The 25,270-nt window shown below is 48.8% G+C and overlaps 1 protein-coding gene across 1 annotated transcript in view; it reads right to left on the bottom strand.

Annotated features, from left to right (window-relative positions):
* The window catches only part of IGDCC3 (immunoglobulin superfamily DCC subclass member 3), an 81,111-nt gene that overhangs the window by 39,223 nt on the left and 16,618 nt on the right, over positions 1 to 25,270 (bottom strand). The gene's annotated exons all lie outside the window — the stretch shown is intronic.

A 25,270-nucleotide genomic window follows, 5' to 3' on the forward strand; every position in this document is an offset into this window, starting at 1 on the left:
CCAATGGTAATTTACCCAGTTCCTACAGGTTCAGCCTGGAAATGAGGCTGTTCATTTCCCAGCACCCCCAGCCATGTGGGAAGGAGTCCAATGGCAGCTGGGGGGTCTTGCACAGCAGCCCCCAACCCAGGCAACCCCTATCCAAAGCAGTATATGGAGGCTCTCAAGGCAGGAGGAGCTCAGGCTGGGGCAAGCATCTCGCAGTTGAAGCCAATAAACCCTTCACTGAGAAATCAACCAAGAATTAAAGAGAATGAAACAAGGCTTGTCAATAATGGAAAAAAAAAGAGCAGGGATTCAGATGCCTGCCAGAAAATTGCTTACAAATGTACAGATGCTCAGCACTGAGGTTTTTCAGTGGCTGACAGGGTTGATGAGAAGAAGGAAGTGTGAATGAGAACAGTCCCAATACAGACATTGCTCTGCTGGCTGTAGAATTCACTGCTGTTCCTTTATTTCAATAATATCACCTCTCCCAGGTAAAACTGCAGCAATAACCTCCGCTCTTAAAGACACTAGTATTAATATTTATCATGAATAAAACATGGCAAGTTATAAATAATTCAGTTATGAGGATGTTAAGTAAAATATTACTTTTCAACGACCCTATAATGTGGCTTTGAAGCACGGTTTTATGTTAAATGCCTAGGAAACACTGTGACCCTTGCCAAGACCAGCTGGTTTGCAGAAGATGCATTAAAAATTCATTCACTGAGCTGCAAAATGCTATTTTTAACACAGGTTTACGAGTTTATTTACAGTTGAAGAGACAAAGGCTTTTGTAGCATCTCCTGTAAAACAGCAACCAAACTTAAATGTGAGTGGTTGCCGCTTTCAGCCTAAAATACCTGGAATCCAGCAGCTCACATCACCCATCGCTCTGTCTCATCCTCTGCCACCTGTGTGCCAATGGAGGAACTGGTGCTGCCCCAGGTCCCTCTGTAGTGTCATCAGGCATCACATTCACCTGCTCTCTTTCACAGTTCCATTCACAATGGTGAGCACAGGGTACCCAGCAAACCATAAAGCCAGACCCAAATCCCACACGCACACTCTGCTCCATTCTGATGCTGCAAGCCATGGTGCCTCAGTGCTTCTGCTGGACTTCAGCCATGGTACACAGAGACTGACACAAAGCAGGGGGATAAAAAACCAAAATGCCACAGAATAAGGCTTGCAGAAGATGGGGAAACAAAATCACAGAATAGAAGCATAGAATCACTAAGACCACAAAGACCACCAAGACAACCCATCACCACCTTGACCACCAAACCACGTCCCTCAGTGCCAATGGTTTTAACAGCCCTTCCATGCCTCTCATGTGGGTGCACCTTCCCACCTGGGATGGATACCAGCTGAAAGTCTAAGGCTTGAGGCAAAGGAGTTACTCTTCCTCTCTTTTCATCTTGGAGGACCTGGTTTAAAATGGGGTTGGATCATGGGTAATGCTCCTCCCTAAAGAGAAGCCCTCATCCCGATGCACATCCTGTGGACATGGCTCCAAAACCACAGCGTTACGCAGGTGAGCAGCAGCTCTCATCCTCATCCATATTCACAGGGGATTTGCTCTGGCAAACAAGCATGCTGGGGCTCCTCTAATCAAAGAGCAAACACTCTCCCAGCCTATCAGCTCCCATGGAAAGGCCAATGGAATAAAACTGAAAATAGGCATCAAATGAAATTTCCTTGACTCCATAAAAAACTAAATTGAAACCATTAGTGGCCAATCCTTTTTTGCTCAGCACAGCATTAGTGCTAAGCCAGAGATTGACCTAGATTTGATATAGAAAAAGAAAACATTAACTTGGTATGTCAAAGTAAATCCCAGGCTTGCTAGAATCATTAAAACGCAAACATTATTATCAGCTGCAGACACAAAGGTAGGAAGAAAACTTACAAGGTTCAGTGCCAAACGCAGAGTTAGGAGAATACTGGGAAGTCCATCTAGATGAGGAGCTGCATTGCCTTTTGCTTCTAAATTACTCATGGGAAGCAAATACCCAGAGCTAAATGAGGATGCTGGGGAGGTGCTGAGCATCCCAAACACCAGAATGAATCCTGAGAGGCACATGGTGAGAACAAGTCACAGGCAGGTGCAGTTTTATCCTGATGCTGGTAAAGCTGCTGATTTTCATACTAATATATCCAACTTCCTAATGAAATTGAATTCCCCTTTGGGCCAGCAGAAGCCAGGGTTGTTTTTAAAACACAACAGCCCACCACGTCATTTTACCACCATTTCAACCCAGTTCTGAACTGGTCTCAGATTGGGCTCACAGCTGCAGCAGAGCCAACCCTCGGTACCTCCTGAGGCTCATTAAATACCCAGCCTGATTGGCACCACAACAAGGCACCTGCCTCAAATCACAGGATGGTTAAGATTGGAAAAGACCTCTCTCAGATCCCCAGGTCCAAGCCCAGCCCACCCCCACCATTCTCACTGACCAACCACCACATCTCCATGGTTCTTGGACACCTCCCATTCAAAAGCAAAGAGAGGAGCTTCTTCCACTGTCTCCCAGCCTAAGTCACCTTCCCACCGCCACGCTGCTTCACCCAACCTTTGAGACAAGATGTTGCGTCTTCTTTCCCTATGCTTTTTTATTTTGTAATAAAAGATGCATTTATGTACTAAAAAAACCCAGCACCACCTCAGTCCGGTGGCTGCTCCAGCTGCAGAGCTGCCCTGCGTGTCTAATGATGCCATTGTGTGAGGCTGGCGCTGCCCAGTGCGGAGCGTGAGCCGCTTTGTGCACAGCGAAGCGTGAATAGCAGCACCGCCCATTTGTCTGTTTAATTCTCCAGGAGGAGCGGCCGCCTTCCAGGCAAGAAAAATTGCCTTTCTCTTGGCTTTGGAAAGGGAAAGAAATCTTAAAGAGCAGCCGTGCTGCTCCCAGCACCAGGAAAATCCCCTCTGCCCCTGCCCGCTCATCAGGGCTGAAATCCACAATCTCTATTGTCTGTGCTGGGACTCAGATCCCAAAAGAAAACAGGCTGCAAGGCTTGGGAGTCAAGGAAGACATTGTGGTGGAGTTTAGCTCATGGAAGAGAGCCCAAAATGCCTGGGGATAGGAAAGAAGGGAAGTCCATCCTGCTCTCCGTGCCGTGCAGATGGAAGGAGGGTCACAGTGTTTGCTCACAGCCTCAGCACCAAACACTCCTCTCTGCCTGTTGCTGCCCGTTCTTCCCCGAGCTGGCCCAGGCACTCTGCCCTGCCTGCATTTTGTGTGCTCCTGTTTGCTGTTGTCACACGCTGTTGGCCTCAAGCAGACCTGAGTGCATCCGAGGTTGTGTGGATGCTCCCATTGGTCACTCTCCTCTGGCTGAGGGACAAAGTTCCCACCTGGCTTTTCTTCCCAGCCTTAAGCCCCTGGGATGGGGATGAAAGGGAGAACACAGAGTTAATGCCTAGCAGCAGCTGCCCACAGGAGGCAACATGCAACAGATACTTTGCAAGAGGGAAAAAATCCTATGTCACTTCATGTGACTCCAGTCCACCAGGAGGCAAGTTGCTGCGGATGCAATTCAATTCAGATGCACTGAGATGGTAAATCTCTGATGAGCACTGAGTGCAAGAAGAGTGAGGTTGTGCAGCTCAGTGCCACCCTTTGGATTGTGCATGGAGCATCCTCAATGCCCAGTGCCCAGGCTGCCATTGCAAAGCTCTTTCTGAAGCCCAACAAGCAGCCAAGGCTCTGTGCATCCTCTAACCTCTCCTACAACCCACCTACCTTGTTATAGAGGAGATGGGCACAAAGTGACACCCACAAGCACAGCCCAAACCTGAGGTCCATCCCTATCACGAGGCAACATTATAAATCACTCCAAAAGACACATCTGGGCAATCTGAGGGACTGAGTTCCTCCCTCCTTCCCCAGCAGTCCCACTGCATGCACCCCACCATGGCCACGTGCCTTCCTGCCCCCTGTCCTTGCGCAGGGGAATCAAGTAATAACCAGTGCCTTCAGCACTCTAAAATTGGTTTCAGGGAGAGAAGTTTCTGGAGGAGAGAGGGAGACTGGGAGAGACCTTTATCGTGCAGTGCTATTGCAGTAATTTTTCAAGACGAAATTGCTCTCTGGCTCGTGACAGCGTTTAGTGTATCCTGAGGCGACCATTTGTGAAGCCAAACCTGTGGTCCCGCTGCCCTGCTGCTGGAGGGAGGGGGGAGTATTAAATGTCATAAACAACTCTTAATTTGCTTGGGCGCGCTGCATATGGGGCCGGCGATTCTGCGGTTCAGGCGGAGGTTATCTGTCAGCATCACAGCATGCCGGCACCAAGGGTGGTGGCGGTGATGAACCACAAAGGGCTCCTGTGTTTCTGTAAGGGGATTTCTCAAGTACAGCAAACCCCAGCACTGCAGGAGGCTCCTGGACCCCAGGTAGATCCAGCATTGCAGGATGCCCCATTGCACCCACAGCTCACCGTGCTCTGGGCTACTGCAACATCTCACCGCCTCCCAGGCTTTCTCCAAAGCAGATGTTTGCTCTCTGCAAAATACCTATGTGTTATCCCCCATAGCATATCCATACCGAGGAGATGGAGGGCACGCTGCCCCACAGCCTGCAGGAGGCTGCAGGAAGCATCTCCCAGCACTGCCAGCAGGCAGCAGCCCTGCCAGCTTCCATCGTGATTTTCCCACTCTGACGCGGACAATTAAGGCCAATTACATGGTTACCATTGTGATTTGTTGCACAATCATGTTTTCCAGCCCACTCCCAAATGTTGATGGGGATGGTATAAGAGGAAGCTCCCGCACAGCTGTTTTTGGCCGCGGAGCACTTTGTTTGCAGCCAAGTGCTCCTGATAGCAAGCACAAACACTCCCACTTGTAGCAGCCCAGAGAGGCTGTGAGCCATCCCAACACTGCTCAGAAAAGCAGAACAGTTAAACAGTGCCAGGCACTCTCCTGCCCCATTGCAACACCTCTGTAGGAGCATCCCCATGTAGGCAGGTCCCCACTCAGAGCTCCTGGCTGAGCTGCACACATAGCACTGCAAACCCTACAGCCGTGCCCATCTTTGTGGGCTTGCAATGAGCTCACACTTCATCTCAGTAGCTCCAGAGGATACGGTGGAAATCAGAAAGGTGAAGGACAGGAAGCACCCCATCGCTGCTGCCCACGGAAATACCACCGGCCCCACTCACAGAATGGGAGCCGGCCTGATTTACAGGCTAATGAATTTTAGATGAGATGCATTTTTTAATGTTTTGTTGCCAGCCCTCATTTTTCTGCTAGCCATCGTTCCGAGAACAGCTTGAATTTTTCAGCATCTGTTTTTACCAGCTCTCCTGTAATTAGTTTACTAATGTATTTCAGCGCGCCTTTGTTATTTTCAGTGAATTGCCTCATTCCCAGCTATCAGAGATAGCGCACTTCAGTCTATAAGGAGTTTGGCCTTTGTTCCCTCCTGGTTATTCACAGGGGGGAAGATGGCTCGGTGAATGACAAGCCTTTCTATCACCGCACATTCTCCATTTAATGTCTTTATACCGGCTCATTAATTACCACAGAAAACTCCTTTCCGAGTGGAACCTGTGATTTATAGGAGACTTGGGCAAGGTGCCATTTTTATCAGGCCGACAGCAGCCAGCTCCGGCGCCGTTAATTCACTCTACATCTCCCTTCCTGCTGCAGGGTCGGAGGGACTTCTCCACAACGTGGGCTGCTCTCAGCTGTGTTGGACCCCCAGACATGCCAGGCTTGCAAACCTCAGGGTCAGACCAAGGAGAAGAGCTGCACAAAGACACGAGGCAAAGCTTCTGCAGAGCTAACCCAGGTTGAGAGCAGATCCCTTCCTTCCAAAGGGAGCGACCTGAACAGCGGTCCCTCTGTCCAAGAAAAATTAGCTGTAAATCCCTCCGTACACTGCTTCTTTCACCACTCCCATGCGCTGTGTTGAGCAGAACAAACGTCCTCTTTTTTTTCCCCAATAAGTAATGAAGTGGAGGCAGGAATGGTGCACATGTCGACTAAAGAAGTGATTCAAGGTGGAAAACTAATCGCCCCAGTTGTATTTCCATGGCTGTATGTGGAGGAGCCACCTCACAGCACTGCGTGGGATTATTCAGCATCCTCTGTGCAGAGGAAGGACCAGGGGGCCAAAGAACCCCAAAAGGCACAGAGTTAGCATCACAAAGCACTGCCCTAACACACCTTTTCCACTCATTTTAACACCCAATTTCTCTCAGGGTACGATTTTCCAATGCGTTCTGCTCCCATCCCTGGTGGCAAGCAATGCAATTGTGTTACGGCGTTACCTGATCCAGACCGAAGGTGATAATGATGAAGCTTTAGGAAGGATTGAGCCGCTGTGATGTCAAGAAAATACAACTTCCTCCATGCTCTGCTTTCCCTCCGAGCAGCGGCGAAGCCGTCAGCTGTCATCTCTTCCCTGTGGCTGCCTTACTTATATAAATTCCTGTTCGCTCCTCGGCAATAGCAACAGCTTCCCATTTTTCTGGCAGCCATCCAGGGAAATTCAAGCTGAATTACAGCCATTCTTCAGAAAATAGGCCAAATCCACGAAAGCGGGACACATGACCGTGTGCGTAGAGCTTGTCCTTTTTATTTCCCCCCCTCTATTTATTCGCAGCGAGGAGCCCCGGCGGCTGAAAATAGCTTATCTCTGGAAGTTCCCTTTTCCGTTCGCGGCTGCCGCTGCTGGCTGTTAGCCAGACCATTACCACCTCAAAGAGAAAGTTCATAGCCGAGGCACGTCGGCCGCGCCGTGCACTGGCTGTGTTTTGATGTTGGCCGTGATTTCTCTCGGTGAGATGGGGATTGTGTTTCTGCACAAGTGCCAATGCCTGTTAGCTCCTTTCTGCTCCTCTGCTGGGATGGCTGCGCTCCACGGGGCTGAACTCATTGCAAAGCAGGGCTTGTAGTACGTCTGTATATATGTGCGGTGTGTCACAGCTCTGGTGACAACGGGCTGGGCTCTGAGGTCCCTCCAGTGAAGTAACGGGATCCCTTCTGACACCCCAGGGTGTCTGAGAGCTGTGGCTCACCTCTGTGGGGTCCACAAGGAGCAATCACTCCATCCCAAAGCAGTTCTGTTTTGTTGTGCTGCTCCTGGCTCTCATTGCCTCCAAAATCATCACCAACACCACAATGTCCCAATATCACATTGAGGCAGGACCACGGCAAAGGTCAGAAATAGGGGATGCACAAATACACTGTGAGTGCTGAGGTCTCCATAGATACTCACACCACAGAACATTGTGCCCATCTCATGGCATAGAACTGCAGGAAGGGAGGGCCACAGCTGGCAGGGCTGCATGGAGGGGCTCTATCGATTTGCTGGGGGAGGAGGAGAGATGGGAAGAGCACATGATAGTTCCTATTGTGGAACTTGCAAATATTTTACCCAAATCTGTTTGGGGAAGCAGAAACACATGAAGAAGAATGAGCATCCCTCCAGAAATAAACCACCACTTGCTAGCTTTACATCTCAACATCTCTTTGGCAGCAAAATTCAGTGTCATGAGCAACAGACAAGAGGAGATGCTCAATGCCCAGCCCAGAGAAGGACTCAACTCCTGCCAAAGGAAAGGCAGCAGGCACAGAGGAAAGGCTGGACATGATGACCTTAGTTGGATTGCATAATCTTAGTGGTCTTTTCCAACCTCAATGTTTCTATGATGCTATGAAAGCAGCCAAGAGATCCCAGTCTGTATAAAGAAATGACATTCAAGCACCCAAGCTTCCTGTCCTCATGAGATTCCATTTTAGTTAAGGTGTGTTAAAGGTTTGGGATGTGCATGTGGGATGCTAAATAACAACACTGACAAAGCAAAATGGGTTTTGGAGAGCAGGCAGAGGTCAAATGCTGTGCCTGGCCAGTGGGGCCGCAGGGGGGTTTACTACTGTGAGCTCTGAGCTGAGCTTTAAGCTTTGGAGCACAGAGGGGAAATCAGAGCCAAAGCCCTCTCAGTTCCCTCCTGTGGGAGCTGAGTGCTCCCCATGCCTGGCAATCAGTCTTCTCCCTCCTGAAATCTGCATCTTCATTGGAAAAAAATGCTCACACCTCAACTTCTGCTATTACCCAGAGAAGGAGAATCAGTAACAGATGTGTGATTGTGGCACAGGCTGCCAGAGTGCTGAAAAACTGCTGGGACACCCGAAAGAAACAGGATGGCGATTAAGTGCATCTTAACAAAACCTCGTGGCACATAATGGCTCCCTGGGAGACTGATGGTGACATCCGAACAACTTGTTTATGTGACCAGATTGTCCAATAAGGGGTTTTGTGTATGCACAGGGCAGCACATCCCGCATGCACATTCAGGTTGGAAATAAAAGATGGGAAGCAGGAGAATCAGTAAGGTGCTGTAAGGGATGAGGCACAGGAATCTACACGGAAAACATCAGCAGCAACTTCACAGCCCTCCCAGCCACGAAATGAAACAAATAAATAGAGAGCTCCAGGAACTAGCTGCGATGGTGACAGCGCTGAAAGAAAATGAAAGCAGAAGGGGGAAAAAATAAATAAATCCAGCCAGGCTGGCTTTTGTGTCACCGCACAATGGGGCACGTCAGCCCCAGAGCCTCCGCAAGCCATCACCCGCCATCTGGCACTGGGTTGGGCTGCTAATGGGGGGCCCCGGCCCCCAGCTGACTCACAGAGCCACGGGGGAAATCAAGCTGACGAGCTACCCGCATTAAGCCATCTAAATGAAGGCAGATGCGCGGCCGCTCGCGAGAAATTTGGCTGGTGAGCTGCTTGGATGGTGTGAGATCGCTGCAGCATGGCCTGGAGCATGCACAGCACCGGGGCTGCAGCCGGGTCAGGGTATGTGCAAGTCATCCCTGCATGTTTGTAAGATGAGCTGTGTGCAAAGGGATCCCTTCTTACCGCTCCCAGCTTGGTGCAGAGATGCATGATGATCTCCACACGCAGATGTTGGGATGCAGCAGTCCAGCTGAGCACTGTCTGTGCGATGCACTGTTCTCCAAAGCAGCTTCCAACTGATGTTCTTCAGACACTTTATTAGAGCAGATCTGCTAAGAGATTGCTGTGCAATGGATGCATGCAGAGAAGGGGATGAAGGTACTGATATCAGCATTCAGTGCCAGGCCAACCCCATCGATTTTGGCAGAGTCATCACCACAGAGGAACACTCATCTCATTTCCCCACGCGCTGTGGTACTGAATAAGGGTGCCAGAGCCTGGCACTGGATCACAAGAAGAAAATCAGTACTGTTCTGGTGAGGCAAAGGGTTGGCCGAGTGCCTCGTGGTCCACACAAAGTTCGGCTCCAGTCCTCTCCCTACCAGCTGCTGCACAAGATGAGAACAAGCCACTGGGGATTAAGGATGCACAGCACTTCCTACACAGGGAAATACAATCTAGACAGCACATCTTCATCCCATGGAGCATGCACTGCTCTGAATGCAGCTTAGAGGCCAGCATTTCAGCATTGCTATGTGCACCAAAGGAACTTCTCAAGGGGCAGCAGCACCTCACAACAAACAGGTATCTGAGATCTATCACAGCTGAGCTCCTGATTACAGCACCGAGGCTAAACCCAGAGCCTTTCTGATGACTTTGGGTTTACCACCCATTCCCACAGATGGAAAATTTGATTCCCAAATGCACACAGATCCACCAGGCAGCAGCACGAGTGATTACAGTCCTGCTCTGCAGAGCTGCTATCAATCTCAGGGAGGCAGGAACACCCATATTTTACCTAATGAGGAGGGGATAGCATATGGTAAGCGTGGGTTACACTTGGCCCCAGGAGCATCGCTGCAGCTCCTTCACAGCTCACACTATCCCCAAACCACATTCCAGGTCTGTAATGTTCCACCAGAAGAGAAGCAGAGTTTTTGCTGGGGTGGGAGAATGGGAGAAAACCTCTCCGTGCAATTAATTTGCCTCCAAATGGAAGGTCGTTGAAATAATCTGTTGGTAAACACAAAACACCGCTGGGATAACAGCTGAGCAGAGGCTCGTATTAAACAAGCATCTCCAGATGAAAATATCGCTCATCTAAAAGGCATCACCATTCATTCATGCTCAATAAAACACAAAATGGTTACAGATAGAACTGACGGAAAATGAGAGCGAGAAATGGAAGTAAAGGTAAACCTGTCAGGCAGAAAACAGTATAGGAAAGGAAAAGCAGAACTGTGAAGGGGCTGACTCAGCATCCTGCTTTAGGAGCATATTCAAAAGCAGCTTTTAGTACCTGACACAACTTTCCTGCTGGCTGATGCTCTTCTCCCCACATCTCAGCATTTCCAGCATTGTCAAGTTGGTGTAGGTATTAGAGCCAAAGCCATTCAAAACGCACAGCAGGTTGTAGCTGTCCTAAGATAGAAGATGATAGTAATTTCTCTAAAAAGCATGTGGTCATCAACAAATAAACCAAATGCGTATCAATAATTTCTACTCTGTGTTTCCAGGAAGGAGACACAGAACATAAAGGGCTGTCAGAAGCTCTGGGTCGATGTCAACTGAGAAAGGAAGGGGTTGGCCATGGCAGATAATTACCGAGAAGCCTTAATTAGAAGGATGAATGGGCAACCAGGAGAAAAAAAACACCCAAGGCAAGATGGCTTAATCACACAGGAGGAGCCTCCATTCCAGTCTGTCCACACATGGATGTCTTTGAAGGCATTTAAATCCAGGAAACTGCTCCTGGCCACAAGCACAGGTCAGAAACAACAGCAAATCCTCAAACCAGGGGGCAGAAAGGAGGAGAGCAGGAAACTTATTTTTTTGTAATCACACAAATCAAAGGAGAAAGAAGACTTTGTGCCACAGAAACCCCAAGCTGAGCTACTCACACAATCACAAAGCCCAGGAAGGAGAGAGCTTTCCTTCCTTTCCGACAGGCACAACTGCTTTCTATTAGCAGCCTGCCTCTCTGATGAAGCTGAGCATCCCAGCAGGACCCATCCCCGCTCCCAGTGGCAGCTCGTGCCCCTGGACCCAAACCCGAGAGCAGCAGGGAAGCAGAGGTTGGTGTCAGGATGGTCAGGCTTCCAAGGGCTCTCCCCACTTCTCAGCAGCCCTGTGCTCCCCAGCAAGCTCCAGGTACAGCTCTGAGCTCCCTCTCCTCCCCACTTCTGACCAGCTTCCACAGATCAACAAGGATACAGCTAACAGAGATCATACCCAGCACTGCTCCTGCTTCAGCACTCCCTGGACATTGCCAAGAGCTCCGCTATTAATGCCCAATTCCAGATCCAAGTAAGCACCCTCCACCTGCCTAAATGTCCACACCATTTCCTTGGATGCTGCTCAGGTTTAGGGACATGGTTTAGTAGGCAACATAGTGATGGGTCAAGAGCTGGATGAAATGACCTTAGTGATCCTTCCTGACCTTAATGATTCCACGTTTCTATGGTTCTTGCTCTTACCCTGGACCACAAATTGCTCAGATCCTAGCTTGGTATGCAGCAAACAGCCAGGAAAAAGCTCCTGTTGGAGACAACATTATCATTCCCCTGCAGTCCTTCAGCCTACCTGATAATAAGAACTATTGGTTTCTTAAACCACAGCCTTGTTTAGAAGAGCACACATCACTTCCCTCTACATTAAAATAGCAACCTGACCTCAATAAAGTATAGAACAATTAACTTACTAATTAGTCAACAAATAACTGTTTCACCCAAGTAGATACTAAGTTGTTAGGAAATCTATTAGCATTTCCACTGTAATTTCATGCTTTGCTGATGATGAATAAAACAAGGTTGAATGGGACCTATTCACAACCTGAGCACAAGGCCCATTAGCTGTAAGGATGCTAGTGGGAAACTGCCTCCACAGCTCCACGTGGAGGGACCTGAACCTGACAGATGGCATCACCAACACCACAGCAGTCCCAAAAGCCAGTCAAACGTGTGTGTAGCCAACAGGAAGAGCGAGGAGCAAGCTCTCCCTGTGCTCCCCATGGAACATGTAGGGCAAGGTCATGCACACAAGTGGATTGGGCCAACACGATCCTATTTAAATGAACTGTTCTCGCTACCCCAGCCAGCCCCAGCAGAGGCAACAGAGATCTTACCAAAAGCAGTTGGCTTTTTGACCACCCTCCTCTTTGATAAGATCACTGTTCCATTCACAAAGCACGGCGACTACTGCACTCACCGCAGGGTCACGATGCTGGGACCATACGCAGCTCTGCCATCCAATAGCCCACCCCACTCAGCAACATACAACCCCAGAACACAGTTCCTGCTTTCCTTTTATCCCAACGTATGCCAGCACGGGAAGAATTTGCATGTTAGAACAATTAGATGTGAAACATTACATGCCTTATCTCGGTGATATTACATAATTGGATTTGCGGCGCATAGAGATAATGAAAGCCAGAGCTTCCAGCAGCCAAAAATATAAATCATACGCTGCATTTTCTGCAGTTCAAGTTTGGAATATTTAAAGAGGCCCCACCAAAGACACTGTTTACATTAAGAAATCAAATCATGTTATTAGGCCCTTCATTCATCCAGTAAAATATTTAAAAAGCTCATAAACTCGTTACTTTATTAGTTAAGACTTATTATATGTATTTGAAGCGATACTCGGAGGTATTGTTAAACTACTGCAGGCAAGGGTTATAGGTCTTATGAATTTTCCTTTTGTTAGGACCAGATGTGTAAGGGTTGGTTTGGAAGCTTTGCTCAGAGTAAACCCAAGCAAACCTCTGTGTGTTCCTGCTCAGTGAGGACCTCCAACATGCTCAGCTCAGCTTTTGGGATAACTGTTCCCCTGCTTGCCCTCCCCCAGAATGAAAGCCCACCTGTCCATGCAAGCCCAGCTGCAAACCTGCTGCTGAGGTGCTGGTGCCTGGATTCCCTGTGCTAATTAACCCAAATGTATTCTTGCTCTGTGTCACCAGAGCACCCAGTGTGTGTAGGATCCCGGTGTGACAGAGAACCATTGACACAGCGATCCATCTCCATCACCCTCTTGGATGCAGAGGTCTTATGCAAATAGATTAGTGTGTTCATTTGCATGTTTGATGAATATGCATTGTCATGCCCATAGAAGTGACAGCAAACATCCTAATTACCAGCTCACTAAGCAGAGTGTTGCCAGGACTATGTCAGTAACACCATCACTGCTTGCAGCTCTGGTAGGGGCAGGGCAAAGAGCTCTGATCCTGCAGCCTCCTGCTACCTCCCACATGTGTGCTTTGATTTCCAGCACTGCATGGGATTCTCCTGGCTGCCCTTCTCAAAGATCTGATGGCTGAGATGGGGGGAAATAAAGCCCAACCTTGCCAGGGGAACCCAGAGCATCCTCAACACCCAGAGTGCAAAGCCACAGATCCCCGGAATGAGGGGGATGTTTTCTGTTGGCAGCCTTGTTATTTTAACCAACTTCTCTGATTTTGGGGGCTTGGATCTGATTCAGAAGAAGGGTTTAGAGCCATCCACAAGCAGGATGCATGATCATAAGGACAGTGAGCCCAGCCTCCGAAGGGGGAACCCCTACAAGCCAAAACCATGCTCCCAAGTCTCCCAGACGTGCAGAACTCTGTTAAATTGCTTTGGGCAGCACTACTCTGATGGAGCTATGCTTTTTCTGCCCTACCTCTACGTCTCAGCCCTGCTACCCCAAAGCTGGCCCCACAGTATCCCTCAGGCTCAGCCCCACATCCCCCCGGGGTCCCCCCCATCCCACAGCAGCTGGGCACCAGGTGAGCAAGGAGCTGCTCAAGGGGCTCACGGTCCCCACGACCCCGCTGCTCCTCTCCCCCTTCCCCGCCACCCGCCTGCCTTTGAAGCTCGCCTAATGACAAAATGACATCCTGCCCCTTCCACCCCCCTGCCCAGCCATGGGGCCCCTCTCCTGACCTTAAGGTGTGACAGCTCATCAGGTTCAAAGCCCGGGGAGGATGCTCAGAGCCGTGGCCATTTTGCAGCCCCAGAGGCGACAGCACTAATGGACGGTGCAAACCACCATGCCTTGCCTTTCCCCGCAGCCCCCAAGCACTCAGGAAAACAGTTTTCCCTTCCTTTTTTTTTCCCCCCTTGCCAGCTGAGATATCAGCAGATTCAAACACAACATTGGGAGTTTGTCCCTGGAAATCAAGTCTTTCCCACAGAGCTCCCCGCACCACCAGAGCCTCAATACTTTATAAGGTCTAATTATCGACTCACGCTGACGGGGCACTGATCGCTGCTAAGAGAGGGATCGGATGAAAGCAGCTCTGTTTGATTTAATATGCCATTACATCAGGCTCCCCTTACCTGCTTCTCAGCTCTGACACTGTTGAGAACAGCCAAGGCTTTATCTCTTCAAGCGTCTCCTATCTCCTCTTTAAAAAACAATAATTAAAACACTTGAACAAAGCCCTCCCAAGGTTTCTGAGCAGACAGGGAAAACACTTTTAATCTCTCCCTCTGCAGTTTAATATCGGCAATCAGTTATCGTGGGCTCAGATTTATTTAATGGGACATACAGCATGAACAAGCACCCGTCTCCTATTAGAAGCTGGGGATGCAAAACTCCATCACTGGCGGCTGCAAGCGTCATAAAGGCCATTAAGGGAGCTAGTCTGCCTAAACGCACATAATCAGCAAATTTATGGCCTGTTCCTTCTGTGCAGTGAGGAATTGGTGGAGGCGACAGAGCTGAGTGATGCTCAGGAACGGCAGCTCTCTGAAACCTGCAACAGTTTGGAGCAGGAACGCACCATGTGTGCACACCGAGCGGCCCACACTGATTTAATGGATTCCCCCAAGGGCTTTGGGATGGGTTTTATAGCGCATAACTAATACTGATAAGCAGGCGTGATAAGGTAGTGTTATTACCCAACTAATGGGTCACTTCATCCACAAATACTTTCTAATTTAATTGAAAACAGCAACGTGAGCTGCCAGCAGCCAAACCTCAGCTACCATCAGCACCAGCATTCCTGGCAATGTTCTGCTTTCCCCTTCCCACCTTCAGTAGCTCCTGAACCACGGCAGATGCCTCCAGAATGTGTTTTGTGGCTACAGATCCACAGCTGAAGACCTCTGGATCCAATTCAGCCATGGAGCGAGGAAGTGCAGCTCCCAGGGACTTCAAAGGGAACTGCATCCATCACTTTCAGCGGGGCTGAATTGCCCTTTGCTTGTACCTACCTCCCTAGGTCTGCCCTGAAAAGGAAATTCCTTGAATAACTTTCATGTGCTCAACCCCTCGGAAATGGTAGGCATTAATAAAGTCCCCCCCCCCCCAGCATCCGCTCGCCCAACAGAGGTTGGAGGCCATCACAGCAGTGATGCTGGCTGGTCATTAGCAGAACAACACACCTCCGTGTTTCCATTCCGCTGGAGAGCAGCGTATTGCTCTCCTCTCCCGAGGACATTCCTGAAGAGCACAGCTCCCATTAAGCAGATTGCTCTAACGAGAGCCTGGCCTCCTTCAATAACAGCCACCAGAGCAGGAGGAGATATCAGATGAACTTCTCAGTTACTGGGTGCCTGGGGAAGACACCACAGCTTCTAATCCACAGAGAAGAAAACATTTTCTCCCTTGTCTCCCTTTCCAGTTGGCCCGGAGCTAACCCTGCTCCTCGGGGGTACTTCAGCCCATTCTACTGATCCTCTGCTCAGTGCACACTCAGAAAGCAGACCAATGTCTATTGCTGGGAATAAGAACGACTGAGGTATCACAAGTTACCTCTCCAATTTGTGCCTACAAACTCTATGAGAAGCGGTGAGCCCCCATCCTGTTTAAAATCAGAAGTTTTCTTGAATGAAACAAGGGGAAAGGCAGACCCGGGTTTCACACCTCACCCACCAGAAAGCACTGAGGTTTGCAAAGCAGCAGCACGTCTAAAGGTCTAAAGGAAAATAAAACGTTTCCCAGCTAGTCCGTGTGTGCATTTCCCTTCATTAGCACTAAGATCAACAATTTAACAGGAGGCAGCTAGGGGACAGCAAGACCAATCCAAACAGTTTTACTTAAATTCCATCTAAATGAACCCGGTTTTCTGGGCTTTTAGCAACGGAGGGATAATGTATGGCTATTAAAGAGCATGTCAAAGCCCCAGTCACACAGTCTGGGCATTCAGTTAAAGCGAAGGTCACAGATCTGTGCCCTGGGGCCAAGAGAAAAGGGCTCAGAGGAAGAGGAGTGGCCATCTGGTCCCCCACTTATGCAGAGGTCACCGCTTTCTGTCACCCCCCCCCTCCCTGTGGCCTCTGACTTCCAGGACTCAAAAAGGGGAAAAAAAAAAAGCCAGGCATGATGAAAGCGGAGCCCTGATGTGCCGAGACAACTTGCTAAAAGAGCTCTAACTAAAACCAGCCCCATGCTCCGTGTGGATAAAGGGACAACTCCCACCCGCCCGGCGCCCGCTGCGGCTTCTGCTGCGTGTTTTTCCACGCATGGAAAAAGCCTGGCACAAAACCCAAAGCGTGGCAGAAACCTGCAGCCCTCCAACAGCTGCAATGGGGCAGCAAGGACCTGGTGAGATGCGCACCAATCCAGCAGCAAGAGGTCAGGCTGGAAAGCAGGGGCAGGACAGAAGCAAAGCTTGTTTGCAAAGGTCTCTGAAGTGCCAGATCCTTGCACATGCCTGAGAGCAAGATTGATGTTATTCATGCCCAGCGTGCTCGCTTCCTGCTCAGCAATGGCATGTGCACTGAATCGAATCCACTAATTGTTCCGTCCGCATCGCCATTTGCAAACTGGATGGCTGAGGAGCCAAGAGAAAATAAATGAGGTGTTTATGAGAGGGAAGGCTGGTTTCATACTCTTTATAAAAGCTGAACAGCTCTGATTCTCTGTGCCCCAGCCCGGCTTTCTGGGTGAGATGTGACTTTGAGCTGCGAGGGGCTTTTATCCCTCCGGAGATACCCATTCAGCATTCAGAGCAGAAGGGCATTATAGCAACTCTGCCATTTATTTTCAGAGTAAACAGGTTTCTTGTTCATTAATTACATGGGTCTTCAGATAACACGCACCATTTCCCATTACCTGGGCTCCGTGCAGTTTGTTCCCCGCATGCCTGAACACTGCAGACGTTTTATCAAGCAATCCCGCTTCATTTTAATCTGTGATTTATCTGAGGGCCCAGCATCGCTGCCTGAAGGGTATTGTTTAAGTAACAATACTGATGTACACATTCCCACATCAAATGTCAAGGGAGAAGAGGGCCGCTCCGAAGGATGCACGGACTCAAAGGAAATCATTAAAAGCCACTGGCCTGAGGAAACCAAATTGGATTCCAAAAGAAAAACTAACAGCAGGCAGGAAGCCGCTGGCAATCAGGCACAGCTTAAGGGGGGAACAGCTCGCTTTCCCCTTACAAACTCTCATCACAACACAGGTTTGCTTTTTAGGCAGTGACAGTCCCATACTTCAATTCCTGGTTGCGTGTATCAGTATCATTTCAGTTTAATTCTTATTTCTCAATGTAACAAAAAGTCCCTCCAAGGGACCAGGACCCCTCATCTCCTCACACCCCAACAGCTTTGCAGCCACTGGAAATTAGTGCAGTCCCATCAGAGGCAACAACTCCAATTAAAAGCTCTTGAGAACCTTTAACACTTTACATCCCTAACACACTCCTGTTACAGCACAGCCCAAATTGAGCACAAATCGACCTCAGGGAACACAGTTCTGTGACAGTAAGAAAGGAGCCACATCGTGTTTGCTGCCTACATCGTGTTTACTTCTAGGATGCACCCTGCTCCGCAGCTGACTTAGGAGCTACTTCTAAATGAAGGAGCAGGCAAAAGGTTAATCAGTGCAGGTTGGAGTGGATGCTCTGAAGGGTAGCAGGGAGAAGAGCTGCTGGCTTTAGTTTTTGAGTAATTGTGTTATTAATGTCTCAATACTATGGAGTATCTGGGCCATACTATGAGCATGGGTGTCATCAGCTTTCCCTCCCTGAAGGCCAGCAGTGGTGGTGGTCTGCAGGAGCACAGGGCACACAGCTACAGCCAAACTCTGCAGCAGCTTCCAAGACAAAATGGCTACAGAAGTGCTCCTTCCTTTGGAAACCACTACAAAACAGAGGAAGAATGGAAGGATGCTCGAAGAACAGTAAAGCCTGCCAAGAACTGAGCTGGGCTGCGAGGTCCTAGGGATAAGCATCGCTTTCTGAGTACTGTGGGATGTGGTGATGCCAGGTCCAAAAGCAACAGCATCGCCAGAAATGCCACTTACTGCTCAATAATCAATAGACATCGTTGTATGCAGCACGGTTGCACTCTGAATTCAAACAGCAGCTCCTAGATAAGCTGGAAATGTAATGGATCTCCTCTGAAAGCAGTACAAAATACCAGTGCCTTTAGGGAAAAAAGCATTTCCAATATACTTCACAATAAGGAAGGGATAGAGGAATTAGATGCTAATTCATCTGCAAATATAATTAAAATCTGCAACACTAAGACTTTCATTGTTAATCTACTTGCATGTCCATGTCATATGTGCAACAAATCAGAAACAGGCCTATTAATTTACAACTTTACATATAATACATGCAGAACGGAGCATAAAATGGCAGGAATACAGGCAGTTCCATCTAAAACTCTGCAGTTGGTAAATTAAATCTATTTGCAGCAAAGTAAATCGAAATACATACTGAACTTATTACCGTGTCTAGTTTAATATCTACAAATGGGCTGGATTTCTCCAGGTGAATGTTAGCCATATGCAGTGGAAGAAATCTGGCTCTTTCCATCCCTGCTCATATTGCTCCCATCCTCAGGGTGCTCCCGAGCCCTGATGCTAATGGGGTTTTGGGGTGGATGGTGGGGGGAGATGCCAGCATGCAGAATTGCCAACATTTCACAGTCTTCCAAATGTTAATAGGAATACGTAATGCCTTTACAAAGCACGGGTGTGTTTTGTTGTGTCAGAGTGGAAAATGGCCAAATCTCAGTGGCTAACATTGGAAGGGGCCTTTGAGATCACCTGGTGCCACACGATAGGCAGAGCAGGGCAATGGGAAAGAGCCTTTGGAGTGACTGAGAACAGCAATGCCAGAAAATAAAACATATTTTGCTGTGGTACTTAAGGGAATAAAAGACAACACAAGATGCAGCAGTGAGGAACAGAGCTGGTTTGGAACTCTCCTGTGGAAACACTGTTTGGAAACTGCCCTGACAGAAAATGTCATGCTTTTAATTATGCAAACGAATCTAGATAAGGGCTACACTCATTAACAACCAACAGCCCCTTCTCTGGCACTGCCCCCAGTCAATCACACACTAATGCAAAGCTGTTATTCTCAACAAGGAGAAGAGTTTCACTGCTGCACCCATGAAGCTCAACTCCAGTTGAGCACCAATGCACGACGCGCTCCCTTCACCCATCCTCCTCCAGCACAGAAAGTAATGGGGAAATAATGAAAATCACAGGCAGCTCCATGATGGATATAAAGGTGTTTTAGTCCTCCACAGAAATATTTAGATGTCTTCATATCCCAGTGACCAGACACTGAGCATCCGAGCAATGCAGCCAGCCGGAGCTGGGCTATGCTCTGCTAACTTCAAGCAAAGAAAATCAGGAGCAGCGGATGAGCCTATACTCAAATTTAATTTTCAGAATAAAACTGCCCTCGTTCCACCCCCACCATCCTGCTCCTGCCTAATGGGCTTTATTTAAACACGGCACACAGCAGCCCTCCCCCCACCCCCCAAATACTTTCAATCCATAATGCCTGAAAGGCTCTTTTCCCTGGACCTTGCACGGTTTATAGGGTTAATTGAATGCACACTGATCTACTAAGTGTCCAGAAGAAGAAGAGCCATTCTTTAAGATGTCATTTGTCCCCCAGGCCCCCTCCCCGGCCCCCCAGACAATGCTGTGGGGCTGTGCCTGGCCAGCCCTGGCCCCAGCGAGGTTATTGTTCCAGGGCTGGGGGGGCCCTTCCGAAACAAAGCAAAACAAAAGAATCCCTGACATGCCTAAAAAGGAGACTTCATGCCAGAGCTAACCTTTGAAGATTTATTCCCCGCTGCCCTTGTGACCCAATTCAACCTCCATTACTCAGGAATTCCCCAGACAAGCCCCAAAAGGCAGGGATGGAATTTCGGACTTTCTAACTCATTTGTTTGTGCAGGACAGGGTGGTCTGGCAACTCTGACCAGAAAGGGGACTTGTGTGCATGAGAGGGGTGAGGTTTGCTTAGATGGACATCTGTATTTACAGGTAGTTTAGGTATTACATGTAATTATCGTGACGATTCCCTTGGCCCTCTGCTTAAAATTGCAAATCCCCACCTTGCACAATGTGACACGATTCTAATGGGCTTTTGTGTGGTTGCCTCCCTCAAGCCTTAGAAGCCGCCCACTTTTAGGGCTGATAACTGGACAGGGAAGCAGAGGGAAAAGCTCATCTACATTATAAAACTGAAGTGTGTTTCTCTTGAGAATATCTCTGGTGGGATGAGAACTTGGGAAATGCTCATTTGAGTCATCTGCTGTGAAAAACACCCCTTGTAACAAAGGCTTGGGAGAGCTGCAGGCAGCACTTAGAGCAGGGCCATGGGAAACGCCTGGAGAGATGAGTCTGTGCCTGGCAAAAAGTCAGACAAACCCTACAGGGGAGATGCGGGAGCCATGAAGTCAGACAGACCCACCCTGCTCCTGTTATCTCCGCATCGCCCTTCGTCTGCAGATGGCTCCAACAGCACCGCTGGGGGCAGTGGGAAGAATCCAATTTAAGCAATGAAAACTTGGAGGAAATAGCTTGGGAAGGAGTCATAAAAATGTCACACACTCCTGGTCTCATTAGTCCAGCAAAGGGATGTGTCCCACCCGTTATGCTGGATGCAAATTGAGCCAGAGCACGAGATCGTCCTGGTAGGATGAATGGTGCAAGGTCCTTGCAGCCCCTGGGGTCTGGGTAGTGCTGTGTGAGGTCTGTGGCACAGCACAGCACTGCCTGCTAAACTGGGCTGGGAATAACAGGGAAGCTGTGCTTGTGCTCTGGCCAGACTAATGCTGCCAGCTGCCTGAGAAGTGCTGTGCTCCCTTCAAACCATTCCTGCAAAGTAATGCAAGCAAGATTTTTAGCCAGTGTTTTGCTCTGGGTTTGCTAATCAGCCTCGGCCTCCCTCAGACCCTTGCTCCGGGATGGCAAGGGGGATTTTGCATGCCTCAGGTGCTGGGAACAATGAGGTCTCGGCTCTCTGGAGGAAGGGGAGAATTCTGTCCCTGTAGGTTAGAAGAAAAGCCTGGATGGAAAATAACTGCTCGCATCCCCAGCTGCCCATTGGCCCTGTGCTGTGTCCATGGCTTGGGTACCCCTCCAGCTCCTTCAGGTCCCCTCTGAAAAATGACAGCAATAGCATTCACCTGCTTTGCTGGCCCTGCAAGCATTCCCTCACTAATCTTGGCACCGTCCTTTGTAGTTGGAGAGCTGTTCTCAGCTTGAACTGTGCTGATATACACCAGCTGGAGATCTGTGCCATTAAAGAGTAGGTGTTACTCAAGTCTATGCTCAATACCTAGGAAACAGGCTCGGCAAATGAGGTTATGCACACAGCATGGTGCTGCACGTGAACTAGTAAAAAGAGCTTTCCTTCTGCCTTGCTGACGCAGCCCTGAGTGACTGGCTGATTACTGCACCTATATACAGTAAGGTTACACTGTAAATATGTCAGCATGGTGTCAAACAAACCTCAGAAGTGGTAAGTACAAGGTGAGAGTCTGGAATGTAGAAACGATCACACTTTTTTGCTGGTATTTGCTAAATACATTGGCTGAATGTCTGAGCTGCTGCAGGAAGGAGCTTCCAAGTCACACAGGGATGGACACAACGCAGCCTGCAGTGCTCACAAACCAGGGAGAAGTCTGCAGAATTCACCATGGGGTTACCTGAACCATTCACAAAGTTACAACAGGTTTACTAAAAGTCTCCTGGGTTTCTTCTGAAGCTTCTCTCCCTAAGGAAGTTCTCCGAGGACGTCAGCATTAAATCCCACGTAGCCACAAGCCCCCGCCCAACTCAAAGCCCCACACCCAAAATGCAGATGTGTCCTCCAACGCACACAGGGCAAGCTGCAACACCCTCACTAAGTAAAACTCAATTAATCTCCTGACCCTTCTCATTAAGATAAATGAGGTCTGACTGTCACTTTACCTTGCCACCCTTTCACTTAAAACTGAGAAGGAAGCAGATTCTTAATTAGCATCCATTACGGGTGTTCACAGGTCTCAGTGTAAGGAGGAAGCAATCTGCTATGGCTTAGCAGCCCTGGGTGACATCCTCCATCCCTGGGGGATGCCTGCCTTGTGCTGCAGTGCTACATCTCACCTCCAGCACACAAGGCAGCCAGGTGCCCACATACAAGATCAGTGTGATCTCTGCATCTCTTCACTGCGGTTAAGGCTTAAGGTTTTCTAGCTCTTGGCCAAGATAACTCATCCAACTCCAGTTAGAGCCAAAAATGCCATTCGCTGTCAGATGTGCACAAGCTCTCATTAGCAGTGGAGAGCTGGATGGTGAATGAGCAGCCCTGGCTGCCTTACAGAGAGCTTCTTTTGTTCATGCTGGAGACCTTCCTGCCACAGACTGCAAAGAGCACAGAACAGTTTCAGGAAGGATTAAAGAAAGCAGGTGGAACAGATTCAGGCTTTTTACATAGCCAGGGTTTAAGAAACTCATTCAGGAGCTGCAGCTACGAGGCCACTCTGACACAAAGCACAGGGCCCAAACAAGATCATGTGTACCCTCATATATCCCAGCTCTTTGCAGCACTGGCTGCCTCTGATCTGCTCATGGTGCCTTCTCCTGAAGCTCAGCTGTAACACTCCCGGAGCACGAATGCAAAGTGCAGTCTGCATCTCCCAGCACTTCTCACCTGCATCTCAGGGAGGAGTGGCTACAAGGAACAGTATTGAGGAATAAGAAATCCCTGGGCTGCTGAGGTTGTCTCAATGCATTGTGCAGCAAGGTTTGACCCAGGCACTCCTGCTCCACCTGATGGGACAATCAGCTCCTGGCTCCAATGAAAACACTGTGATCTCTGAATGAGGAAGAGCAACAGATCTGATCCCATAGGAAGAAAGACAAAATGCTCTGCTGGCTGTTTCAAGAATTCCTGTCTGGAGGAGGATGGGGCTGCGGTTCAGTTTTATCAGCTGCTCAATAGGTGCCTTTAATGAACTTCATCACTGCCCAGCTCTCAGCTCGGATGGGGATTAGCATTAAGCTGAGAGAAAACAAAGCAGTCTGATGGAAAAACACAACTGAGGGTGGGACACACAATGCTACAGGGCCAAACCCACAAAAAAAAAGCCCCAAATATCCCCGCATTATAAAGAAAAATAATAAATCCCCCACAATTCACCTTTCAGCAATCCTCCATTTATTCCCCCATTAAAACCTCCTGCTCGTGCAAATTGGATTCAAATGAACGTATTTACATTTTGCGGGAGGAACCCGACGTCAAGCTGTCAAAATGTCACCCTGTCACTCATGTTTTCATTGCTCCCTGTCACAACACCGAGACGTTCCCCTCCCCGACGGCCTCCTTGGACACAAGGGAATGAGTGGCAGGGGGGATGGCTGCTGGCGGGGTGTCTCGTGGGGATGCCATGGTGCACAAGTGTTGTTTGCCCGCGAATCCCGGCCCACCGGGCCCTTATTGGCATTGGCCGTCAGCCAAGCGCCGCCGGCACACAAAAAAGTCAATTTATGTGGGGATTTTCATTGACTGGCTGCCCCTTCGTTCTTCGTGTTTTTAGGGCGACTTATCACTAAAGCTGGCAGCAGCCATACGCGGAGCTCTCATGTCATGGTTTGACTCCCTTAGCAGCACCCAAGGTGGAGACAGAATTACAGATGGGGTTGTGTTTGGTGTGGAAAATATGTGCTATTAATCTAGGATAATCTACTGTATGGCAGGGAGTGTGCTGCTCCTCTTGGTTTCCTTAAAACCAAGTCTTTAGAGACACATCAGACCCATAAAATCTCTCTGTTCAATGGGAAGCTTCTGAAAGCAGGAAAAATCTCCAGAACAGAAGTAAATCCCAAGTAGGGCCAAGATTTACGTCTTGAGGCTACAGGGGGAATGGGAAGCAGCAGTAACATGGCACATGGGGTGGTTATGGGGCACATGAAACAACCAGGGACACAACCCCAAATCCAGGAGGCAATACAAAATAAAGGTAGAGATCTTTAAGCTCAGATCCCAGTTTTTATACACAGCCGCTCCCAGTGCAGAGCTGGGAGCTTACCCATGTACAAGAACACCCCACGTCTTATCCATCATATTGACTGCACCAACCAGAGCCCCAAACCACCCCCTCAGCTCTGCACTCTGAGACATTGCCTTCAAGCTCATGACCCCAAGCCTACATTGCATTGACTTAAATGCCATCACTCCGCAAACCAGCAGGAAAAGGAGAAAGAAAAAACACAAAATGAGGTTCACAATGCTCTAATGAGGAAAGAAACTTCCAGTCCTGAAGCAATTGTCAGTGTGTCTCATCCTGCTATGCTGCTCCCTTAACACACAGCAGCGATCAGCATTAGGCCTTCCTAATGTGCCTCCGAAACAATAGCAATTACAGAGTCGCCCATTCATATCTAAAGGCTTAGCAGACTCCAGCTTCCCTCAGAAGGCTAAAGACATTTCATCGAAGCAATTATATTTACGTTGCATTAAAGTACTTTCTTTAGAGCCCCACAGTCACCTTTATACATAAGAAGCGGAGCAGTAACGAGGGCCCCACTCAACCCATCCAAACTCCACCAAGCAGATATTTTTGCCTGTTTAAAGACTGCTAAAACACACACATGTCAGGGTTTCTTGCTGCCTTCTTTTTAATGTTATTGCACTCCCTTACCCACGGGATCTGACATGCAGATTGGAGCCTATTTACATGACAAGGAGCCAAAATGGAAGACACTCATCAGTTTATTCTGCTCTCCCAGCTCTTGGAATCTCATCAAGGAGCCTGTGATGTCTGGCAGTGTGGTGGGACCCCAGCTTGCAGTGTTCTGCACCCCCATCAACCTCAGCTCTCAACATGGTGAGATGCTTTCAAGCTTTTTTCTCTCCACAAATCAGGTATGACAGAAACAGGATTTTGGTATAGGAGGACAGCTGTAAGTCAACAGATAAGCAAAAGGAGCTAATAATTTGGCAGGTTTAAATACCAAGAATTCAGAACCAGGGGATAATTTTGGGAGGGGAGAGAGAGCCTGACTCAGAGCTTTTGAACAGCAGAAGCTGTCAATACTGAACCATACTCCTCCTGCAGGAAGCAAAGCATCTCTCTAGAGATATTCCACCTATGTATTTCAGAGCACGCAGCCAACAGTCATGATGTCCCAAAGTCCAGCAGCCAAAA

Source organism: Coturnix japonica, chromosome 10 (genome assembly GCF_001577835.2).
Source record: "Coturnix japonica isolate 7356 chromosome 10, Coturnix japonica 2.1, whole genome shotgun sequence".
NCBI lineage: Eukaryota > Metazoa > Chordata > Aves > Galliformes > Phasianidae > Coturnix > Coturnix japonica.